Genomic DNA, 5,504 nt, shown 5'->3' on the forward strand with positions numbered 1-5,504 from the left:
TTAAATAGTACACTTACAAGTATACTACTAGTACACTGATATTTGTATACTTACTACATAAAGTATACTTAAAAATATGCTTGAACTTTACTTAAGTATACTTGAAGTATACTACATTTTGGTAAGGGTAAGAATGGGGCATACAGGTTTGAATAAAACATTACATTTAATATCTAAACATCCAACGGGATTGTGTGAGAAATGTGGACAGAGTGAAACTGTAGAACATGTGATTATTAATTGTAAGGGTTATGATGAAGAAAGAGAAGTGCTAAGAGAAGAAGTATGGATGAATGAAGGAAAAGAGTTAACATTAAAGAATATATTAGACTCAGATATAGGAAATAGTACGATAAATGTGTTGTTTCAGTTTCTGAATAATACAGGTTTAATGGAGAGAATGTAGGATAAGTATAAATAGAGAGGTAGCTTGAAAAGAAAGACCCAGTAACTTGTCTGAATTTTGTGGCATTCCAATAAAAGATTATATTACTTAATTAGGAATTACGATATGCAAAGATAAGAATGAATCTTAATTATACCCCAATAATGAACAAAATTCAAAAGAAATGTAACATTTGGCTGAAGAGAGAGAGACGGGAGAGTTTTATTATCAAAATCTGAAGGTTTATCCAGACTAGTTTACACCGCAATGGCTATAGATATTCCTAAAAGTATCATTAATGAGATAAATAAATGTATATATAATTTTATTTGGAAAAATACACATCATTATTTGAATAAAAAAATACTTTGTAATCCACTTAACCAAGGTGGGCTAAATGTACTTGATTTTGAAATATCTAACACTATTTTTGTCTCTTTTTTTAGTTAATTGGTTTAGAACAAATGTTTTGTTGGTTTCTCAACTTCTGAATAGTAGTAATGGTCACGCGCTTACATATTCAGAGTTTTTAGAAACATGTTCATTTTATATACCTGTTAAGGAGTATATGATGGTAATTAATGCCATTCCTTCAGAATGTAGGAAATTATTAGAAAATGATATAGTCGAAAAACCAAATTTAGACTTCAGTGTTAAACTGGAAGGTATAAATATAAAAGAACAAAAATGTAATAATAATTATCTTAGAACGATTTGCCAAATTTCCAGTGTTCCTTTAGCCATTGGATTTTGGAGATCACAATTTCAAGATGTCAACTGGAAAGAAACCTTTAAGATCTCCAGACGTTTTTGTATCACAAATAAAATTAGAGAAGTATCATACAAGATCGTTCATCGTATTTATCCTGTAAAACAGGTAATTGCAAAGTTTTGTAAAGACATTGACTTGAAGTGTGTTTTCTGTATAATAATATTCTTAGAACAATTTGCCAAATTTCCAGTGTTCCTTTAGCCATTGGTTTCTGGAGATCACAATTTCAAGATGTCAACTGGAAAGAGAGCTTTAAGATCTCCAGATCTTTTTTCTATCACAAATAAAATATTATTTGTATAGTATCATACAAGATCGTTCATCATATTTATCCTGTAAAACAGCTAATTGCAAAGCTTTGTAAAGACATTGACTTGAAGTGTGTTTTCTGTAAAGTGGAAAATGAGAGTATTGTTCATTTATTTTATGATTGTATTTATACAAAATTATTTTGGTGTGATTTGTTATTTTTTTTTGTTAAACAAAGTATTAATATTGAATTGCAACTCAAAAAAAAGGATTTTTATGAGTATACTGTTGACTTCAAGATTTGGTATATTGTGAAATTACTCATTATATATGGAAAATTCTTTATTCACAAATGTAAATGGGAAGTAAAAAAAAACAAATTTTACTCAGAATGGCGTGAGATGCAACTGCTGTTTGTCATCCAGTCCGCCAGCGGCGCTATTCGTTTCCGGTGATGCGGCGCGTGGCGTCTTTCAGTGCGTCTGCGTCACGCCCCTCTCACGGACAAAATGGAGGAAACACTCGGCGTTTGTTTGTTTGAGTGCAGTAGACATTAATAATCATTAATAAGTTTGCTAACATAAGTTAGAGCGTGCATGTAAGCGCAGACATTACGCTGTGCGGAGTGCGCATGCGTTGAAGGGTGAGTTTTATTATAACATTGTGTGAGCGAAGGGTATTGTAACGTTACTTACATTTGTTTATTCATACGCTCTGTCTTTTGTATGTTTGTCTCTTGTAAAAAAAACATTTTAAAGTCTAATTGTCGTTTTAATGGTCTAAATGAAAGCTGATCAGTTCATTGACAGCCATTCATGATGCTGTGGTCTTGTTTAGCTTGAGATAAATGTGAAATGCATCTTTCACACACGTAAGACGCAGTGTTAATATTACAGCATGAGAAGAGCGTTGTAAAGTATTTTATATGTCTTCGTTTTAATTTATTAAGCTATTGTATCGTTTATAATACACAATGCTATGAAGTACACAATTACGATCATTCATTTATCAACCGATGGTTGTAATAAACAAATGCTGCAAAATATATGATCATAGCAGACAGACTTTCACTAACTAGTATTGAATCTAGAAAGATCAGTAAATGTACTTTGGCAACCCTCTACGCACACCTTGGCAATATAATCGCCATTGGCAGTCATTTTTTTTAGTTTACTCGCCAGACTGATATACTATACTATTTTACACACACACACACACACACACGCACGCATACAGTGGCGGTTCTAGCTCGTATGGTGCCCTGGGCGAACCACCCCTCTGCCACCTCTAAATTAAATTAATTTTACATTTTATTTTATAGAAATGTATATAGTTAGATTATTACAAATTCAGACAAATAAATAAAAAATACAAAAAATCCCTCCAAAACTGCACAACTTTACAGTAAAAATAAAGTGAGTAATGTTACATTTGTTTAAAAAAATGACATTATGTAACAATATCACATTTTCTGTCTGATTATGTAAGCTTTCGTTGGACGAAAAAGGATTGTTGTTACCCTATATGTGTAATAATTGCAGCATAGCATAATATTCGTCATATATTAGTCTATTTTAGATGAATGATAGCTGCATACGTAGCATTTATCTTTTGCGGTGGGCGATATAGCCTCAATTATATCACGATATTTCAAGAATATTTGCGATGATGATATGCAAAAAATATGGAACAACGTTTTATTGGTGATTGCGGTTGGCAGGCAGCAGCATTTATTAGTGCAAACAAAATAAAGGGCATTTATCCTTTTCCAATGTGCTACTGTCATCGATGACAGACTACTAATTCAAAGTGTAAATCTATTGTCATAAGATGGCAGCAGCAGCTGTGTGTTCGACTTGAAACAGACTGATCAGTGTATGACCAAAATACCTTATTACCCCAGGGCTCCAGCTAGGCTTTTTGAACCGTGCCCGAGCGCGTTTGACCCCCAAAGCCCGGTTTGATTCGTGTGAGCGCTCCGTGCCATGCTCGGGCGCGGTTCATTTAGCCGGCCCTGGCCAGGTTGGAAGAGGTGGGCCAGGGCACGGTTCGGTTGGGCTCGGGCGCGGTACGCATGCAGTGTGAGGGCTAACGGCGCCGGAGCATGGAACAGATACTATTTTGTGTGCGCTACTGTCATCATAAGAACTACTACTGTCATCGCAAACATATTCTATTACTACTAGGGATGTAACGATGAACCGCGAGCCGGTTGAAAATCGATTTAAATATGTGACGATTCAAATCGGTTGAGATGCTAAACAAATCACGATTCAATTAGGGGTAGGAGTTTATATGAATGTATGTCTGAGGGGAACTTACTGTCTTTAGAAAAGTTTAGATGGTATTTCTTCTTTTCATCTTGCCTCTGTATAACGCATATTAAAGTTCATAAGTGCAGCGCTGCTTTGTTTACAGCAGAAACCAAGGAAACGCTATAAGCGCCACCTGCTGGCAGAGAGTGAATCTGCTGTTTCTGTTTCATGCTGATATTTTCGGGATTATACAATCTAATTTAGATTAAAAACTGCTCATGTTGCAGCATACATGTATGCAGCATCTTTGTTTGGATCATGAATAAAATGCAGTGGTTGCCTCGCTATATTAGTATATTATTATAGTGTTATATTTCAAGTGTTATAGTGTGAGTGCAGGCCAGCGGGGGAGTGGGGATGGGGGATAATCGTGCTCGGGCTCGGTTCAAGGCAACCGTGCCTAGTGTGCTGCATTAATAAGAGCAGTTACTAATAATATTACATGTTCATTTCTTGTTTATTGTTTATATAGATTTGACAGTAAAGCACTAAGCTTGAGTTAAGATACATACAAAATTTACTTTTATTAACAACAGTAACAGGTGCAAAATCAAATTTTTATATAGCAAAATTATATATTCCACTCTTATTAAATGTACCATTATTCTTCTAGTATATGGAACTGACCAACTTCAGTGATTGTGTGATTTAGTAGCGACTTGAAGAAAAGTTTGTTTTTCAAGGCCCTTTGTGACTTTTCTTCATACACAGAAAAGTGTAACATTCTGACAAAATCTGATTTCTTGATGATTTTATAATAGTGATTTTATCATTTCAAAATATAGAGAAAAAGTAGAAATGAATGACTAATAAGCCAATAAGTGTTCCTCTGCTGCTGTCTACTGGTTATAATTGTGATTTTATGTATTTTTTAAAATTGTACATAAGTGTTTGTTTACCACAAAGTATATTTTGGTCATCCCATTAAAAATAACATTCAAACTGGATCATTTTAGAGCTTTAAAGTGTTGGAAATAGTTGTGTGAAATGCTTGAAAGCCATTGTAAAGTGCTTGAATTTCTCTCTCAAAAGGTTGTACAAACTCTGAAATGAATGATGTAATGCATTCGACTATTTCTAACACAACACCACGGTTACAGTTAGCGTTACCGCTTCTGGTTTCCTGACGTATGTCAGTGCTGTTTATTACAGAGAATTCTGTGCAGAATTTGAATTATTCTCACTAGATCTCGCAGCAGCCTTATCATTGTGCAGCGAATTCAAACACTTCTCACTGGATCTCGCAGCACTGTTGCATCTGTGCAGTAACAGTGTCACGAAATCAACTTTGGCTCCCGAGTAAAGCTGTTCTGAGCTCGGACAAGTTTGTTTGCGTTCCGTCCTGCGCAGCTGAAACAGTGCGGTTTAATTTCGCTTTAGTTTCGTTTGCCGTTTGATGTTTCTCACATGCAACAGAAATGGCAGCGCTTATGAGTTGGACAATGCGGTGGTCGCGCCAGTGCGACCGCTCACAAAAATTAGTCGCACGTCTGGAGCCCTGTATATACTAGGGCTGGGACGATACTCTAATCGTCCGATTCAATACTATCCAGATACTTGTGCTCTAGTGAATGTCATACACCGATCAGTCTGCGCATCGCTGCTTCAAGTTGAACACACCTATTGGGTTTTGGGTTTGACACTCTTGTCTACGAGCTTGCAATTTCTCTCTATATATCAATATTTTTTTTATAAGCAATTCGATATGAGGCAATACCCTTTATATCGATATACAGTAGTTTGATACGAGCGCATTTGAAAATATAGTGGAGGACACAGATTA

The 5,504-nt window shown here is 35.3% G+C and overlaps 1 protein-coding gene across 1 annotated transcript in view; it reads left to right on the forward strand.

The window, feature by feature from the left end:
- Positions 1-1,889: 1,889 nt before the first annotated feature.
- Positions 1,890-5,504, forward strand: part of LOC107694856 (death-inducer obliterator 1-like) — a gene marked incomplete at its 3' end in the record, with an annotated part of 26,379 nt that continues 22,764 nt past the window's right edge. Inside the window, exon 1 of the mRNA XM_016494548.1 lies at positions 1,890-2,049. The remainder of the gene's footprint in view (positions 2,050-5,504) is intronic.

Source organism: Sinocyclocheilus anshuiensis, unplaced genomic scaffold (assembly GCF_001515605.1).
Source record: "Sinocyclocheilus anshuiensis isolate Anshui unplaced genomic scaffold, SAMN03320099.WGS_v1.1 scaffold342, whole genome shotgun sequence".
In the NCBI taxonomy this organism is placed as follows: Eukaryota; Metazoa; Chordata; class Actinopteri; order Cypriniformes; family Cyprinidae; genus Sinocyclocheilus; species Sinocyclocheilus anshuiensis.